Source organism: Nomascus leucogenys, chromosome 16 (genome assembly GCF_006542625.1).
Source record: "Nomascus leucogenys isolate Asia chromosome 16, Asia_NLE_v1, whole genome shotgun sequence".
NCBI lineage: Eukaryota > Metazoa > Chordata > Mammalia > Primates > Hylobatidae > Nomascus > Nomascus leucogenys.
The window spans coordinates 15,487,143-15,507,492 of record NC_044396.1 but is presented as its reverse complement, the minus strand read 5'-3'; the positions used below and the strand labels follow the sequence as shown (position 1 = coordinate 15,507,492).

The 20,350-nt window shown below is 37.7% G+C and overlaps 1 long non-coding RNA gene across 1 annotated transcript in view; it reads right to left on the bottom strand.

The window, feature by feature from the left end:
* LOC105737652 overlaps positions 1–17,932 on the bottom strand; it is a 90,110-nt gene extending 72,178 nt beyond the window's left edge. Inside the window, exons 1-3 of the long non-coding RNA XR_004026249.1 lie at positions 17,888–17,932; positions 17,593–17,599; positions 16,094–16,313 (exon numbers count right to left, since the gene is read on the bottom strand). This is a non-coding gene — a long non-coding RNA (uncharacterized LOC105737652). The remainder of the gene's footprint in view (positions 1–16,093; positions 16,314–17,592; positions 17,600–17,887) is intronic.
* Between the last annotated feature and the right edge of the window lie 2,418 nt (positions 17,933–20,350).

Below are 20,350 nucleotides of genomic sequence, written 5' to 3'. Positions count from 1 at the left end.
GAGTGCAGTGTTGTGGTCACAGCTCACCGCAGCCTCAACCTCACTGGGCTTAGGTGATCCTCTCACCTCAGCCTCCCTAGGCGCTAGGACCACAGACAGGCACCACCATTCCCAGCTAATTATTTGTATTTTTCTGTAGGGATGGGGTTTCACCATGTTGCCCAGGCTGGTCTGGAACTCCTGGGTTCAAGCAATCTGCCCACCTTGGCATCCCAAAGTGCTGGGATTACAGGTGTGAGTCACTGCGCCCAGCCTGGATAGCTACTCTTAAACATCCATAGAGAAATTAGATGTAAACTTTAGTAAGAGGAAACTGAGTCACCGAAAGACTAGCAATATCTCTATTCTTCAGAATGAGAATTTAAATTGATAATAAATAAAAGCCAAAATCCTACCTTGTCACCTATTTCTGTGAATTTCAAGTAGGTGTATTCATTTGCCTACTTGTTGGCATAAATATCTCAATATTTTTATTTTGAAATACCATAAATATTTCATGTTATCTTTTCATAATTTTAATAATATATTTCATAGCCTAGTGGGGAAATACAACAAACAATGCTCAAATGTGAAATGAAAAATGTGAGATTCCAAATGAATTGAGGGATCTTTCAACTCAGGAAAAATCTGTGTTCAGGGCAATCACAGCCTGGATCTCATGATGAGTTCTACTGTGGGGGGCAGCATTTGTGGAAGACATTGGACATATTATTAATGACAAACTTAGAGGAATGCTTGGTCAATGGACTTCTCCAAATATTATATAGAGAAACAAAAAGCAAAGAAAAAGTAGGAGATCTACATCTTCACATTATTCCCACGGTAGCTTCTTATCAATAGAGTGGCTCACTTACTGTCTCTCCCAGCACTCCTGCACCCAAAACAAATAGTCATTTTAAAACTCAACAAAATAAAGTCATTCAGCTGCCACAGATGGATGAAGTCATCACCAGGAAGGCATTTTTAACAATGAAAAAATTTTTGCTTTATAACAGGATTCTTCCCAGGCATTCATGTTTTAACTTTTTCTTTCTCCTTCACTCTTGTTCCCCTTCCTACACAGCCAATTTCATTCTCCAACTTATCAATCATTTTTCTACAGTGCCTCTCCTTTCATCCTTTTAGATGACCATTTACCACCCTAATCAACATTTCATGATCTCATAACTTTCTTGGTTTTTTTTTCTGTCCTGTCTTTTTTGCTGTTTTAGTTTCCTGTTTTCTCTGTGCCTAGCCCACACACTTTCATTGGTTCAAAACACTAAAGCCATCAGCAAGCACATCTATTTCCTCTCAATCTCTGGGATATTTGTCCTGAGAAGGCCATAGAACATTCGGTGGTCTTTTAAGATTTATTGGTCATAAAGAAAGGGATACTGGCATGAGATAAGGTGTCTGAAGGTGTTCTGAACACTGAAATGTTCTCTATACATGAGACGAGTGTCTTTATTTTGCAGCACCAGATGTGTTTCAATTCAGAATATCCTATTAGATGGCAACCTGGAGTGGGGCCTTCTTACTGATCTGGTGTCATGAGCCAGCCCTTTCCCTTCTCTGTGCCTCAGTGTTTTCAGCAATGAGAGGAGGGACCACTCAAGGTCTGGGAATTCTGAAGCAGAAGTAGGACAGATGTTTAAAAAAAAAAGAAAACAAAACGAAACAAAACAAAACAAAAAAGCGGGACTGAGGAGAAACAACGAATTTTTCTGAAAGCAGGACATATATTACCAAGGAGCAGAATGTATGAGGAGGTTCTGCAATCATTTTTAACTTCAGTTTGGGGGAAACAGTTTGAGTGACATCTAGATTAACTGTATATTTTTTTTTAAGTTAATTTCTCTTATCTGGTGAGCACTGATAGGCAGTTACTAACATCAGAACCTTAAGTCTCACTTAGTTTCAAAAGAACAGGACAATGATTGAGCAACCCTCTGGTAAGTAAAGAAGTATTCTGAGACCTGGCTAATATTCTGAAGTTGATTAAACAGGCTAAGCCAACTGCACTTTCTTCTTAAGCAACCCAGTTGGAAAGCACAGAGGGTGACCGGAATAACTAAGAAACAGTGGGAAAGGAGAAGATGAGGGAGGGGTGATGGTAAGGAGGGAGAAGCAAATTGAAGAAAGAGAGAAAACAAAATAAAATATATCATAAAAATGTTAAAATATCAAAGGAAATTATTTAAAAATCAAAATATTAAACAGTTCTTATGCATCAGAAACACAGCTGGTAGCATCTTTTCCTTCGAGGCTCAGCCAGTGGGCATGACTGTGTGGAACTACTTTAGAATTCTCAGTATTGTTTAACATTGATCAATAGCTTCTGGGAAGGCTTAGAATAATTCGGGAATCTTCCACAGAAGCAGCATTTAGCAATATTTTATTCTACCCGAAGGTAAAAAAAAAAAAAAATCAACAGAGAATGAGCTGAATTTTGGAGATTAGTAAATATATATTAAAATAATATCAAGTGATAGCAGCATAGCTTCAAAGAGCATGCCGTTTTGAGTTGAGCAAAAAATTAACTTGATCAGTGTCCGGAAGGGCATATTATATATCAGCATATTATCATTTGGTTGAGTTTCACTGGCAAGCAGAGAAATTTCCTCCTTCCCCCCTGTTAAGTGCTGCTGTGGAGAGAAGCATTTTCAAATTGATCTTACTAAGAATCATCAGTGAACAATTTGCTACTCCCAGTCAATGGTTTCTAACAATGTTATAACAGGAATGTCATCTCAGAGCACATACGTAGTATTCTTATCTGAAGGATAATCACACAAAGATAAATTTAGTCTTTTTCTGTATTGGAGTATAGAAATATACCAGTACTTAAAATCTCAGAGTGACTTAGAGAGGATAGGTGCTTTTCAAAGGAAAGTAAATTTGCGGGATTTTTAAAATAACATTTTTCTCGCCTTTAAAAAAGATAACAGGTTATATGAATCCATCTTGAAGCAGAATTTCATGGCTACAAATCAATGTGTTTGTTGGTTTCTCATGACTTTTGGCTAGCCAAGTGGACCTCAAACTATTTTTGACTGGGGGCACAGTCTATGAAGTAAAAAGATTTGTAGGTCACATTTATCACTTTTTCTGAAAAATGTTGATAAAAATACTAAAATACATTACAAATACTTAAATGTATATATATCTGTATACTTTAAAATAGTGAAATAATTTTGAAGAATGGTGTACTGCTTAAAGTTTCATAAGTAGACTTATAAATATATTAATGAATCAGAAATAGTTTAGACAATTATGTCCTGTATTGTCAATACAGACAATGGCATAAATTATAATAATACCAATTTGAGTAGACTGACAGAAATCCTTGGTTTTGTGGCTAAGAGTTGTTTATTGATCATGCCTTGGTAGTAATTGATTTCATGGTTAAAAGTATGAATTAATTATACTGAAATCTTGTATAATCCAACGAGAGGAAACCAAGATTCAGAGTCAGAAGTCCCAAGTTCAAGACCTAGAAATACCCATAACTGAAAATATGATTCTAGGCAAGTTTTGTAAATGCATTGAGCCTCAATTTCCTTACCAATAATTGGGGATACTTACTTTATTGGTTAATGCAAAGATCAAGAAAGATAATATATTTGAAAAGTATTAATATAAATGAACACACTAAGAAAATAATAACTATTATAATTACTAACAACAAGCAATAATTTATTTTATTTAAGAAAAATGGTCAAAATAACCTCTCCACCTTCCACCTTGTTGCAAAAACGCTTAGCATTGATGTCAAAGTCTTTGGTAAAGATACAAAAGAATCTAAGGAAAATTTTAAGTAATTGTTGCTTACTGTAAATTCTTTTTTCTTTAGAGAGATATTAAATTGTTTAATATGAAGAAGTATTTATAATTTGTTTTCTCTCCCCTAAAAAGAGAAAACAAAGTATTTAAAGAAAATATGTCGACATCTTTCCCCCAAAAGAATTATAAGATGTGAATAAAGTAGCATAATCAAACACTTTATTGTTTTGAAAAACACGGTACAATATGAGCATAGAGAGCTTCTTAGCAGCCCAGTTAACTTTTATTGTTTGAGGCTTTCTGATGTAGTAGGAGAACATAAACATGCCAAAATGGAGTCTCAAAATTTGCGATATATTTTAGTTCTCTCTACATAGCAAAGTAATCATTTAGGAAACACAAAAATAATGTACTATGTGTATACATCCCTTTAGCACCCCGATGACCACAAGATGCTGGATAAATGATTCTGCAGCCTTCTTCCAACCGTCTCACCACTGCAATAAGCTCATTATTTTCATGATCCAGCAGCCAGATTTGAGTATGGAGGATGTATTGGGTAGCTGAAAATCTGTTCCTCACAATGGATAATGATGTTGCTCTCAATAGTCTTATCCAGCAAGAATTTTCTAGGTTCGCCAGAAAAATTCAGAACATGTGAGTAGCCTCCTAGATGTGCCTCTATTTTTTAACAGCCTCTGCAAGGATGAAGCAATTCCTTTTATTTCAAAGAGTGTGAACATTGAGTCACTTCCCTCACATATATATTAAAGCAGAGAATAAACTAACGCAGCCTGTACATTTGTCTTCTCTGTCCCCATGAAACAACTTTCACACAGCCTTTTAATTACATTCCCTCAAACTAATATTCTTTGAAAAAGACCTTTCTCTCCATGGAATTGTTGCTGTAAACTGGCATATGAGGAAGAAAAAAGGACTCAAAATACTAATATTCACATCCATTCTAACCAACTCCAATGCCAAGAAATGCACTGAAGCTTTAAACGGACCTCCCACATTCTCGATAGGATGTTTTCTGTGCATGGTGATCCACAAATATTATCATTCCATGACAATGCAGTTTCATCAAGGTACGTCTCAATCCATGGGATACGAGTCCCACACAACAGACGGAGAATTTGGCGCAGCTCTGCGCACGCTGCGTGTGTTACTTACTGGTTATATTGCAGTGGCCACACTGAGTCCCGTATGGCGCCGTATTAACGAATGGCATGCAAGCACCTTCTGTTGAAACATCTGCGACAGGGAAATTTTAGGCATTTTTCCAGATAATTTTTGTGCTCTGGACCAAATTTTCATTAGGGCTATAAAACCTGGCAAGCAGTATTGTTGTGTATGATTTTTTAATAAACTGGGACATGCCTTTGTTAAAGGAGTGAGGAAAAGGGCTCTTCAGAGACTCGTTTCTATTATAAAAAGTTCAGAAAACATATGACAGCTCACAAAATAACATTTCCCAACTTTTTTTTAAAGTGCAAGGTTCCAGGCTTTCGTAGACATATAAATAAAATTCACAGTTTTGGATGCAAAGGCAAAAATGCAGATTTTCACATCTTGGAGTAAATGATTCCAACGGTGGCTTTTCTTAAGCACATGTTTGTTAAGAATGAATACAGCCAACAGAGATGTTTTTTAGTATTTAATTTTTTATTCCGGCTGCCAAAAAATTCATGTAAGAGTTTGTACTTGCTTTAAGAGATACTGTCTCTCAGAATTAGAAAAAAAACCTGAAGAGTTTGGGCACATGCCTATTTGTACTCGTAAACAACGTTAACCCAACAACTAGCATTGTTCATTTTTCTCACTAGTTAAAATATGGGTTTGTCTTTCTTTCTTCACTGCCAATATCACCCTACCGCAGTAACGGAGACTAGAAAAACTCCCTTTTGTAATTCTTTAATTCCCTGTGCCCTGCTACAAACACTAAGGCAAAACAAACATGCTTGGCAGTAAATATGTGCATTATCATTATGTAAATAGGCATGTTATCATTATACTTCGATGGTGTTGTTCTTTGTAAAGGCTTTTTCCTTTTCCAAATATATTATCCAATTTAAGTTATAATGCATATTATACCACTGGGGCTGTATAAACACTCTAGATCAGGGAGAATTAGTAGACTGTATATAACAAAATGTTTACCACCTATGCATATGGTGCTTGATGCTAAGACTACCAAACAAACAGACTAATGCTGCTTCACATTGTTCAATTCCACCACAGCAGTGCACAGAAGCCTTTGAGATTAATATCCATCTTGCTGTTCAAATTGAGTACCACATTATGACATTTTATATTGACAACATTATAAGCTGAGATGATACATTTTAAGCTTGATGAGATGAATGATCTAGTACTAGCAGGAAATAGGCTGCATATCTGAACCTTATATGAACTAGGAACGACTCATGTCACAGTCTGTTTGGAAATGTTACAATGTTTGCATAAATCCATTGCTTATGCATAAGCACCAGGGAACTAGAATCCTGAGGCAGGCAGTAATCTGTAAAGTTCTTGTGGTGCTTGATAAGCATGCAAGATGCATCTTACATTCTCCTTGGTGAATTGCAAATGTTTATGTAAGAAAGAGCATATAGCTGCATATCGTATGAAAAGATCAACGCAGATATCTTCAGTAGGGATTGGAAGAGAGCGTAAGAAAATGAAGGGCCTAGTACATAATTTACTCAGGCCCTTAAAAACAAGCAAGACTCACCTAAAAAAGTAGATTTTTGGTTTTATTATTTGTCTTCACACTCTGTAGTTGTCAAAATTATTGGATCTATCAACCATTTATTTTATTTTACCTATAAAGACATAGCAGTGTCCATAATTAAAGTGAAGATGATAGTGTTCCTTTAATTCCATTACTTTCTCTTTTATGGAGCAAGTAAGCTGTTAGTGGTGAAACAACAAGACAATTATAATATTCTTTGTTTGTTTGTCTAAATAATTTTGTCAGTGTTGTTTTTAAAGTCTCCTAAATGAGTATGATATTTGACACATAAACTGAAAAAAGCTCAAACAGCTTGAAGATTCAGTTTCTTTAAATTTAAAACTCATTAGCATTGGAATCTGATTTACAGGGTTTCAGAATAAACACATTAGGTGATGTTTTTATTTGTTCACCTCACCCTTTACTAAGTACTTGTTTGGTGTAAAGCCTTTTTTTTCTTTTAAAATATGTTATCCAACTTTAGTTATCATGCATAATGTATAATTGGGGCTGGAAACAAACCTATGATGGCTTTTAGGGGTTTCAAATATTCAACATATATATCAGACCCTCTGCTTGACCTAAGAAAATATCATTTCTACTTTATTGTCAGATTCATGGTGGGTAAGATTTGAGAAGAAGAGCTGGTAGGCAGATCATGCATAAACACCAGCACGATGTGCTAGACACGATGTTTTGTTAGGCCTTCATTTGGAGATGGCCACTCTCCTTCACTCCAGGACTTTGTATTTGTTGTTCCCACCCCTGCCCCTGAACCTGTTCTCTCCTGCTTTATCTGGCTCATTTCTAGTTGTGTTAGTTTGCTAGGGCTACCATAGAAAGTACCACAGAACAGATGGCTTAACCAACAGAAATTTATTTATTTATTTTTTCACAGTTCTGGAGGCTGGAAGTCCAAGATCAAGGTGCTAACAGGATTGGTTTCTGAGTAGGCCTCTCTTCCTGGCTTACAGATGACTACCTTCTTAGTTTGTCCTCACGTGCCCTTTCCTCTGTATGCACATGGCAGAAGGTGGGGAGGTATGGAGAGAGAGAGATAGAATGCAAGTGATTTCTGGTGTCTCTCCCTCTTAGAAGAATACCAGTCCTGTCAAATTAAGGTGTCACTGTTAGGACCTCATTTAACCTTTATTACCTTCTTAAAGACCCTACCTCCAAATAGAGTCACACTGGGGGTTTTCAACCTAAGAATTTTGGTAAAACATAATTCCATCCATAACACTAGTCATGAATCAGGTCACAGCTATGATTTGCTTTTCTCCTGGAAACTCTCCCTAACCTTAAAGTCTGGGTTAGGTGGCAGTTTTAAATTAAGCCACAGGACCAATGCCATTTTGCATGCTCCCAGTAGTAGGCCTGATATTTTTTCTATCTTATGAAAATGGTGTATAGTTACGAGTTGGAATATTGTCTTGAAGTAGGCACTAAGTGAGTTAAACATGTGTGAACCAAAGCTCCAGGCCAGAGTATGAAAAATCAATGGGAGAGCCCCTCTGTGGGATTAAACCTACTTTTTACATTTGTGAAAATACAAAATGAGGACTGGAGAACTTATAAGAGAGGTAGAATCTACAGGCAGTGGAGTAACAAAAGTTGAAAAAATGTTATCTTAGCAGCTGCTGCTTATAGTCCTAATTGGCTCGATGAAAAAGAGACTTCGAAGTCTTATGGGTCAATATGACTTAGACTGGGGGCAGATCTTAGGCAGTGCTGAAAGCTGCCAGTCACTTGTCTACACTCTATTTGAGATCCACAAAGTCAGAGGCGGACCTGTGTCCTACTTTCTTTCTGAGTCACATGGTGTTTCATCCTTTCCTTGGAGGGATAAGTGGGAACATGTCATCCTCCGGTGGGTTCATAAACTTGAATGTATAATTAGGTAAGCATTGCCATTGGCTTCCTTTTCATTTTCAGAAATCCTCTCTGGCCTCTGGCAAGTCCCTTCAGAAGGGTGATAGCCACTCACATATTTTAGCTTCTCTGCAGGGTCCCTCTGAGAAGCCCTTACTGCCTCTTCCCATTTCATGGGATTAACTATGATTGAGATTGTATCAGTGCTGAACAAGCCTTGGTGACCTGATAGGGTTTTGTCTAGATCAGTTAAGTTACATAAGAAGCTAAGAGAATCTCCGTGCGGTAGAAACATGTTTAGAAGTGGTTCTCCGCTCCAGGGCACATTTAATAATGTATGGAGAAATCTGGGCTTGACACTACTCGATGGTGGGCAGGGAGGGTAATGCTGGCATCTAGTAAGCAGAGGCCAGAGATGCTGCTAGGCATCCTACAATGCACACAACAGCCCCCACGACAAAGGATTATCCAGCTCCAAATGTCAACAGGGCCAAGTTTGGAAAACCTGGTTGTAGAGGTTGAGAAAATGGGCTTTGGACTTAAACAGCTACCTAGATAATTTCCTGGGCCTAGCCAAGGTTAAATTCACCCACCTATAAAATGAGGATTAAAATATGCGTTTCTTAGTTCTTTTATAAGGAGTAACTGAGATAATATATTTATTCTCAGTTCAGCATAAACCAGGTGCTGGAGAAACTCTAAAGTGCTTCATGCAGTGACTGACTCAGAAAGCATCAAATAAATGTAAGCAACAACCACCATAGATTTCTAAATAAATGAACAAACTGTTGTAAATATATAGCATTCAGACTAGATTATGGATTCTGTGTGTTGCCTGTGCATGCGTGTGGGGTGTGTGTGTGTTTGTGTGTATTAGACTGGCAAATTATCTGTGATGGCTCCATTGTCCTGAGAAGTGAAACTATCCTATGATGCATAGGAGAAGGGAGTGCAAATCACCAGCCGGGAAAATCCCAGCTCTATCCAGCCTCACCTCTTGAGAGATCAGTGGGCTCTGGGGATAATGGACAAGCAAGGGACAAGCAAGAGGATGAGAGGGCTCAGGCGGTGAAGAAAGAAAAGGAGCGGATGGAAAGACCGAGGGAGCTGAGTGGGGAGGATGGCGGCTGAGAAACCTCAGCAGAGGCACAGAAAGGTAGAGGCCCAGAAAGCCGGACAGAAAGCGACACACGTATGGGAGATTGAAGGAAGTGGGGCTGGAATTCTAAAGCCAATTTTTACCTATAGCTGCCACCTTGATATCATAAGAATCCAACCATCCCAACTAAAAAATAACTTATTTTCCTTTTGTGAAAACACATGGAACATAATACATCTTCAATCAAGACTCTACTGTAACTACCTTTAATCGAACTGTCAAAGTTTTTGCCAACACCAGCAAACTCTCTGCTATCTCTTCCACCTTTTGCCTCCCTCCTCCCAGAGGCAGCCAGCCAGCCCTCGGGCTGTGTGGACCAGAGGTGCCAGCTGAATACGCTGGGGTGGAGCATTGTTCTGTTGGTGTGTGCAGGTCATTGCATACCGATTTATATCCAACACTCCTAGTGGGAATTTTGTTTTTAAATTACCAAATATGAGGACATGTGAAATTTCTGAATAATCACGGAGTAATTGAACCTAGTATTGGAATTACTGAAAAATTGGAACATTCTTGATGTTAATTTTCTCATCAGTATGAGCGTAAAATAACTAGCTTTTAAAAAGCCATCATATATCCATTTACCAAAACTTCGTGTAAGAAAGAAATTATCTTCTCAGCATGTTTTTTTTTTTTTTTTTTTAACTCAAATTTATTTCTTTCACTGAGGAGCTCTCCCAGAAGTGAAGATCTTGAAAGGAAGCAGAGCTCAACGGCAAACCCACAAGGCTCACAGGGCGCCTGCGTTTCCCTCTCACTACTTTCAAGTGGAATGTAGTTTTCAAGAAATGGGGAAAAAATATGAATGCTAGAGAAGCCTTTTATAAACAAGCCATTTAAACTTCAGAGACAATTAGCCCCCTGCCCATTTTAAACTCATGGGTTTCATAGCCTCGGCTTTCTTGATAATTTACTTTGGAAATTCCCAGGCCTGTTAGGCTGGCCTGGGTGAGTTCTGCCCTCACATGTGTGGCTGCTTGGAGACGTCCAGCTGCCATGGTCAGTTTGACGAAGTATACATAAGCTTTTGGCACCACATATTTGCAATATCATGGACGGTCAAGGAGGCGCCTGTTATAAAAATACACAGTGAAACACAACTGAAGGACTGCTCTTTCTCAAAGACGGACGTAATGCATTCCTTCTGTTTAGGCTCATTTTCCAGCCTTTCACATTCTTTGTGAACAAGAGTTATAAAACAACCCTGATGCAGGCCAATTATTTTTACTTTGAAGGCCATTAATCAAGATTGACTAAGAAAATGAAGACAGCTAAGCAAAATTTCATATGTGACTAGAGTGAGATTAAAATAAAACCAGATGGGATGGACAGAGACACTAAGCATTTTTTTTTTAAGTTTTTGGACTCATGTAATAAATGTCTTTTACAAATTACAGCACTCTTATTTTCTTACAGTAAATCAAATCAGGCCATAATGTACAAGTGGTCTCATTGCTAAAATGTCAAAAATAGAACCTGCCTTGTTCTTGTAGAGTAATTCCTCAAATCTAAACCAGCAGTGCAGGCTAACAGTCTATAAACCATCTACCTGTGTACAATCAGAACTGTACCTGATGGATGTGTTTCTCATGGCCTCAGAGCAAACCACACAGTGAATTCTCAGAAATCTCATCATGAAATGATTAGAGTTTTGAATCAGAGTTGTCAAGTAGTCCAATGCCCTCTAAGTTAAGAAAAGGTGAGTTCAAGACCTGTTAAATATTCCAGATTCTCTGTCATGAAAATGACTAAGGGAGGTCGCAAATTCTCTCCACTTAAAGACTTTAAAATTGTTTTTCCTCGGATCGTCAGGATCTGATATTACTAGTAGACATATTATTTTTGTCACATAAATACACATTTTTTAACAGAATAGTAAGAGATGTGTGTTTAAAAAATAAAATGAAATTTTTCCTTCTGAATTTCTTCACCTTTTTTTTTTCTCCAATTTTGCAAGGGTCTGTCTCCCATGCTTCAAACAGCAGAAGTATCTTCACGCAGTGAGAAAATGACTGAAAATAACCAGCTGTTTCAGGATCTCTATCAAAACACACACAATAATCCCAAAGAATTCTTCCCCATTTAGCACTGTCAGGTTAAAAAGTCGGCTTAGGAAATGAGACTAAACTTTCTTTTCATAACACTCAGTGAACCATTTCCACAATATATTTAGAGAGGACATATGCATTTCTTAAAGCAGATTTAAAATAATCTGGAAAGAAATTGAAGTAAATTTTCAACTATAGTAAATTTTCTTAACTCTTCAGATGCTTCCTTTTCAAGATAAAGGCAATTTTGAGTTTACCAAAGAACATTGTTTTTAAAAATTATTTTCCTAAAAAAAAAATCAGTCAACCCATGAGAATAAAGGGACGCACCATTCCTTCTCTATAGCTCCGAACAAAGTGCAAAACATTTTGTAAAATTCCTCAGAAAAAAACATGTAACTGCCTAGACAGTTATATCTTATTTAATGCATTAAATTGTGATTCTCAAAAGCCACATTCACTTTGTGTGTGTGTTTTTTTTTTTAAGTGGGCTTGCCATTTATTTGCTTTCTATTTAAAGCCTTCTGGTGAATCCTTCTGTAAATGAAGTTTCTTGTTGATATATGGAGGCTAACATCAAGGAATATTGCTGAATTGAATTAAATTAAATTGACATAAATCAACTTCTGAAAGGTATTACTTTTAAAAGTTTAGATTTTTATGTGGATTTCTTAATTAGTGACTCTACAAGCCAGACTAACTCTCCCCAACATGCTTTATTTGTAAATCCAGGAATAAAGGACTCTATATATTGATGTGTCTCTAACTCATGCAATATATTACCAGGGACATTTTCTGCCTTGATCTCAAACAACATACCAAATCCAAATTCAGTGTCTTTTGGCGTTCAAAAAAAGCTACTTTTCTCAATGTCCAAATATCTGTCAATTGCAACTTCATCCTCCAAACCTAAGTCTCAAAATCCCTAAATTTTAACATCTTAGATCCTCTTGAAAAATCTCAAACACCCATGCTACATTCAATCACTAGTCTTCCAACCACCAAGAGCTATCTGTCAGTCAGACTATGCAGTCAAGACTTCCCAAGAGTCCAATACAAAAGAGTTGACCATCTGGAAAAATATGCCCAGGGGATGGAGCTGTTACTAAGTCATTAGACTTTTATACAAAGAGGAGAAAATCAGGCTAAAACCTTAAGAAATGGAGCAAAATACATGAATTTAACACAGCCAAAAGAGGACCCATTAATTTTCCCCCACTTCCCTCAGTATTTGCCATCTTCCACTTTCATAATTCATGCTCAAATCAAAGAATCTGGGAATTGTTCTGTATTCTGCTCTTTCCTTACCCCATGTAATCCACCAGTAAATGCTACCAACTCTGCCTTCAAAACAATCCCCACTCTCAAACACTTGTTTACTATCACTATTAAAATTTTAGTCAAGTCTCCCATATCAGCAGTCTCTTCCCTAGACTATCGTCACAGATTCCTCCCCAATGTACCTGCCTCTCCTTTTGCTCCTATAATCAATTCTCAAGGCAGAGTGATCTTTTAAAAATGGAAATTAGGTCTTATCTTACACTCCTCTTGAAAACTTTCCAGTTGTTTTACTTCATAAATAGAGGAACATTCTACCTTATTTCAATGCCAATACCTTAACTCATTACAGTGGCCTGTACAAACTTACCTCATCTAGCCTCTACCTACCTTTTGGATATTGCCTCCTTCTGCTTTTCCTGTGGCTTACCATATTCAAGCCCACTGACCTTCTCTCATTACGGAATTAAGCCAAGTTCATTTCTGTTTTAAGACTAATGCGCTAGATGTTCTTTATACCTAAAATATTCTTTTCCCAATATTTTGGGAAATATTGTAGCTGTCTACTTTTCGTCATTCAAACATCTGTTTGAATGTCATCTCCTCAGAAGGGCCACTCTAACACTCTGCCTAAATTTTCCCCCAGTCACTCTCTGTCACATTACCTTATTTTGATTCTCTATAATATATATTCATTTATTTGGTCACTGTCTATCTATCAACAATAGGATGTAAGCCTCATCAGGGCAGGGTCCTTGTCTCTCTTGCTAACTGCCATAAATCTAGCATTAGATTGAGTGTGGCCTTTAACGGGAATAAAATAAGTTTGTTGAATAAATAAAGGAATGAAAATGGGGGAAAAAAGAGAAACTAAGTCAGAACACATAAAAAGGGAAGTAGAAACAAAATGAGTAGAGACAGAGCTGATGCTTCTTTCAGAATCCAAGCCCATAAATGTGGGGTCTCTTCTGTGGTTTTTCCTCTGTATGGGAAGAGTTGGTTTTGAAAGTGACAAAGTCACTGAATACAATCAATTATCCATGAGAATGCCTTTTCAAACCCTTCCCCTCTTGACATTTCTGCCTCCATTCACGGGACCCTTTCTCTCCGTTCTCTATGCTTTCTGAGCTGGACCACCTTGTTCTGATCTTGACTATTCCCAGTCCATCCAGTGCACTGGTGCCAAATTAATCTTACTAAAAACAGTATGCATGATGTCACCTTCCAGCTCAAAACACTCTTCAAGTGGTTCTCATTATCTAAGGGTAAAGGTCAAACGTTTTAGTTCAGCACACAAGACCATGGGAGTTCACCCAGACAACCCTCCCAGCCTTATCTCCCCTGGCTCCTCAAGAGGAACCCAGTCCTAGTGAAGCTGGGGACTCCTTAGCCCCTTGAACGCATGTTGTCCACTCCCCGTCTTGCCCTTGGAACTTAGGATGATGAAAATCTTCCTCTCTTCTATCTAGCTTTTAACCGGCAATCACGGTCCAGACAGAATCCCAAGGGAACTTTTTAAAAAATCCTAAAATGCTTATTATTCTTTATTGTAGCTTTGGCCATTATCACACATTACTTCTAAATGATCATTATTTTCTCCTTTACTTAAGTCTTGTTTCCTTGAAGGCTGGAAATACATTTTTCTATTTTTTTCTCACTCTTCTCAACTCATACCTAGAAAATATATTTTTCTTTATTTTCTCCCCTTACTCAGACTCAAATTTTGACATGTTACTGAAAACCTTACAGAGACTGTATTTACTAACCTGGAAGGAGGGATGATGATAGGTTTTGCAGATTTGCTACAAGAATTAAATGAGATAATGCATGTAATAAGTTTAGCACAGTGCCTTGCATCTAATGCAATGAAGTAGGTTAACAAATTGACTGATAAATTAATCAAATAATCTATTTAGAAACTGTAAAACACAGCTGGTTATGATATGGATTTATTTATACTGCAAATACAACTCCCCAAAACATACATATAGTAAACACAAGTTAATCTTCTTTAAAAGGATATGACTTCTGATTTCCAGTACCATCACTAGAACCTGTAACCTGACACAGTAATTCTTAACCTCTTGTAAAACTTAAACTCCATTAAAAATCTAATTAAAGCCCTTGGATCTCTCCCTAGAAAAACACACATACATAAAATGTATATATAACTCCGGAGAGCTTCATTGTCCCTTCTAGCCTATGCATGAACTTCTGGCAATCTATTCAAACTTTATCAAGCCATAAAGCCCAATGTTCAGAAACCCAATGTCAAGACTGTTCATTCTGTCCATTCCTGGCTCTTCAGCAACACTACATTGATTACCAAACACCAATCTGCAGCAGAAGGCATGAACTCACTTTAAAAAAAAAAAAGGCAAATTAAATGAAGTAAAAGAAAAACCAAAAACAAAAATAATGAAGAAATACGTTTCTTTTAACACTTTTGCAACAAGTGCACTAGGCTGCTTTCACATTGGATTTCAAAAATGTGGACCACTAATTTTTGGCTATTTCTTTTCTACAAATGAGATAGAAATTACAATATCAACAGAAACCTCAAGTTCACCTTCAAATTTGGGGTTTTAGTTTTCAGAAAAAAAAGAAAGATCTTTCTTTCTTTCTCTTTCTCTTTTTCTTTTCTTTCCTTCCTTCCTGCTTTAAAGTTATTGAATACATGCTTGGTGCCATACAGTTTGCTAGAAATTGGGCAGATAGTAATGAGCAACACAGTTTCTGCCCTAAAAAACCTTACAGTCTCTTGAAAAATACATTACTAATTACTTATATGAATGAATAAGTGGTAACAATATAATATGTACCAACAATTATATGTACGAACAATATAATATGTACCAACAAGGACAACTGTTGGATGTTATAAGAGTGTGCAACTGGAGAAGCAAAGCTCCTCTAGGGATCAGAGGAAGTCTCTTGGAGAAAGACACATTTTAACTGAGATCTGAAGATTGGATAGGAGTCAACCAGATGAACTGTGTGGAATGAGGGGATTGGGATGGTGTGATAGGAGAGTCAACAAGGTAGGAAAGAACACTCTAGGAACTCAGAGAACATCAGTGCTGTTGGAAGGTGGAAGAATTATGGAAAGCCTTGTAAGTTATATATTTGTTAGGAATACCTCTGATTTCAAGTCGTAGATAAGTAATGTGGCTTTAAAATATGGGTTGAATTTTTCTTATATAACCGAAATTTTGGAAATAAGTAATTACCCACACTGCTTCAGCTTTCCATTGATATCACCAGTGACCCAGATTTCTTCTGCTCTTCCTCCTTTCATGATGAGTGCATTTTCTTTCATTCTCATGCTTGCCATTTCATGGCCACAAGATAGCTGCTGAAGCTCCAGGCATCACCACCATATTCAAGGCAGGGAAAAATGAAGGAAAAGTGGCAGCACCAGCTACATCTCTCAGGCTGTCATGGAGAAAATTGACTGAAGAGGCAAGAGATGATATGTGGTGATAGAAAGATATTAACCTTGTAAAAATACCTGAGACACGAATGGAGATGATGGTAGTAGAGAGGGGGAGAAGAGGGATTCAGGAAACAGAAGGTTTAGGATAACTCTAACTATTCATAGGATTGTTATGTATAGCAAATGCAGTCACGTGTGTGAGTGCACTTTAAAACTATAAAGTTTTATATGAAATTCGTGCATTTTAAGGTCAGAATTTGACTAGCTTGCTATTAAGATACATGTTGTCCTTGAATTTAAAACTCCTCTGTTATTGGAACTCTTGAAAGATATAAAATCCAGTTGATTCATTTGGTAAAATAAAACTACATTCTGATCCTTTTTCCTTAAAAAAGTCAAAACTTCACTTCTATTTAGTGATGTAGAAAAGACAAAAAATGTCCCCAGGTCAACTGTATTTGCTCCCTCCAGCTTAATAAAATAATTATGCTTTTGTGCTTGTACCAAGGAAAACCCAACTGCAGCAGATAAAGGATAGCCTTAAAGACATGAGGAAAAGCTCCAGTCTCCCTTCGGTAAGGTGAATCCTTCTACAGAAAAAAAGGTGGAGATGGAGGATGGGGGGCACTAAACCCACATCCTAACATAAATCTCATAAAAAAGTTAGAATTTCTCATTTTTCTATAACCGCTACTATTAGGATTCATTCCTGGGCTGAGATTTTTTTTTTATTTCAACTCTCACATTAACAGTCCAATAATAAACCCTTGATTAAAGAAAAAGGATTACAGTGAAAGGGTTGAAATAAGCTTAATTGTAGAGGTGTGATTAATGCCACAGTGATAGACTCCCAGGTAATAATTTTTAAAATTTTATAGGAAATGTTTAACAAGATGATTGCCTGACTATAAAATTCTCTGTATAAGAAAATAGTCCTTGAAAGCAGCATTGGGCCCTGTTGCACTAATACATTTATGAATGGCAACATTTCTTTTATAGTTTTGATGAATGCTAAAGCAGACACTTTATTACAATGATTTTGGACCCAGAACTGTGAAAATAGAGGGCAGAATATGAACATTTTACCAGATCAATCAGTTTTCATTTAAAATTCTACTCATTGTGTATGGTATCAAACTATGAAAACGTAACATTTCAAACTAGTGATTTCTGTCCTACCAAAATTGCAGTACTTATTTGGGTTTTGAAGTAGATAGGATCAGTGTTAGAGACAGCATGGTGTAGCAAAAAAAAAAAAAAAGGAAAGAAAAGAAAAAAAAAAACTACATTGAAATACCTGTGCTGTAGTTTCTATTTTTTTTTTTTTTTTTTTTTGAGACAGAGTCTTGCTCTGTCCCCCAGGCTGGAGTGCAGTGGCGCGATCTCGGCTCACTGCAAGCTCCGCCTCCCGGGTTCACGCCATTCTCCTGCCTCAGCCTCCCGAGTAGCTGGGACTCCAGGCGCCCGCCAACACGTCCGGCTAATTTTTTGTATTTTTAGTAGAGACGGGGTTTCACCATGGTCTCGATCTCCTGACCTCGTGACCCGCCCGCCTCGGCCTCCTACAGGCTTGAGCCACCGCGCCCGGCCATGTAGTTTCTACTTTTATTTCGTCATTCAGGCTGCAAGCGTTTACACAAAGCCTAATAATTGTAAGACAATGAAATAGAAAGACCCCAGATGTGTCTAGGTATTCTTCTTAAGAAATGCTCAGGCTCCACAGGGTAGGAACACAGAGGCAGACACATAATTGAAACATCATAAATGGTATGACCTTGTGTTCATTTGCAATGAAAACATGTAAGTTTATGGGAACATAGACGAAAGAAATTCATCTCAGGAAGGTGTGGATTAAAAAGGGGCTTAGGGACAGGGCGTGGTGGCTCATGCATGTAAGCCCAGTATTTTGGGAGACCGAGGTGGGCGGATCTTGAGGCCAGAAGTTCGAGACCAGCCTGACCAACATGGTGAAACCCCGTCTCTACTAAAAATACAAAAATTAGCTGGCGTGGTGGCACATGCCTGTAGTCCCAGCTACTCGGGAGGCTGAGGCAGGGGAATCGCTTGAACCTGGAAGATGGCAGTTGCAGTGAGTCAAGATCATGCCACTGCACTCCAGCCTGGCAACAGAGCGAGACTCCGTCTCAAAAAAAAAAAAAAAAAAAAAAGAAAGAAAGAAAAAAGGGGGCGCTAGGGAAAGCTTCCAATAAGCATCAGCACATGAATTAAGACTTGAAGTCTTCTCTTACACCAGGGAATTGAGCCAGTTGAAGGGGGAAAAAAACATTAGGGAACCGTGCCCCTTTTAAGGAGCTCAAGGAATTGATATTTTCAGAGTTCAAAAAGTGGCAAGACATGAGACAAGACAACGTTGATCAACTTTGGCTAACTTTAGGAGAAAAAAAATGCTGGAAGGGTACAGGATGGCTCACAGAGAGTCTTACAGCCCTCATTAAGGAGCTTGGACTTAATCCTGAAGACAACAATGAACCATCTGGAAGATGCTATGCTCATATTTGTATTTGAAATCATTTATGTGGATTACTCTACAAAGGGCGGATTTAAAGGAGACCATTAGGAGTCTCCTGGCAATGGGCTGAAAGAGGCTGGAGAAGAGCTAGGGAGTATTGGGACATTAAATTTGCAAAAATAGAATGGAATCAAGGATACGGGTGAGAGGACACACCAAGACCGACCCCAAGAATAAGGAAAACAAGGCTGGTGTGATGGGGAAGGTGATGAGGGCTCAGACATGTGGAGTTTTAGGCACCTATGGATTTCCAGGTAGAAATGACAGAAGAAAACTGCATACACGAGTCAGCAACTCAGGGAGGATTCTGGCTGAAAAGAGTCACCAGAAGTTACCAGCATGCAGCGTAACTGCATTAGAAGGGCATTCGGCTGCTGCAAGTTTGCATGTTAATAACACCACTCCCGGAGAGCTGTGGCATGAAAGGAGCAGGAGGCCTTTACTGTACTGGGAGATTCCTTGAAGATCAAATGAGAGACTCGGTGAAACAAGAATATAGAAGTATGACATGGTTATTATTTGAACTTGACTCAAATGCTTAAATGATATACCTTAAAAAACAAACCATAAAGTTATAATCATAACAACAAAAACAAAATTCATCTGTTGATGTCGAATCACTGCAATGCTATAAGGGGGTGAGGCATTTCGGAGGTGATTAGGTCACAAGGGTAGAACTGTCATGAATGGTATTAATGCCCTTGTGGAAGAGGCCAAAGAGTGCTGCCTTACACCTTACAACATATGAGAGCACAGGGAGAAGGTCCCATCTATAAATAAGGAAGCAGGCTCACACCTTGACCTCAGACATCCTAGCCTCTGGAGCTGTGAGAAATGAATTTCTGTTGTTTATATGCCACCTAGTCTATGGTATTTTGTTACAGCAGCCTAGATGAACTAAGACGCTCACTCACCAAAATAGTTTTATAGGTGTGAGATAGAGAGATATTCGGATGAGCAGAAAATGTTACTATGAATATTTTATAACTCCACTGAAAATCTATCCAGATTAAATTATTGGGAAGAAATTGATGATGGAAATGATACCTCATATTTGAAAAATGACTTCAACTTTTCTAAGGTTTTGGGTTTCATTTATTCCTTATATTTTCCTGTATGTACATTTCAGAACAAGTCAAATTAATTAGAACAACACTCTTTGAGGTTAAAATACCCAAGCCATTCTTCAGGAGAAATTAGTCCTTAAGAATTCTAGGACACTATAGGATTTAAAGAACTGGTGGGGGATTAAAAGTTCACACTATTTTGGTAACCAAGTCCAATGAATTTTGAAACTAATTATTGGGCTTTCATTACATCAAATGTAGATAGTGGATGAGGTCATTTTATTTGTTTACGTCCTCAGTGTTAAATTTTAACTCCATCTTCTCTTTTCCTCAGTAAGTGATCCAAAATTATCTTTGCTGCCTTCCCAGAAATAATCTTAAAGTCAGTGCTCAGTACTAAGATAATGACTTCAGTAGAACTGTGCTTCACTTAAAGAAAAAAAATGAATTAGATGAAT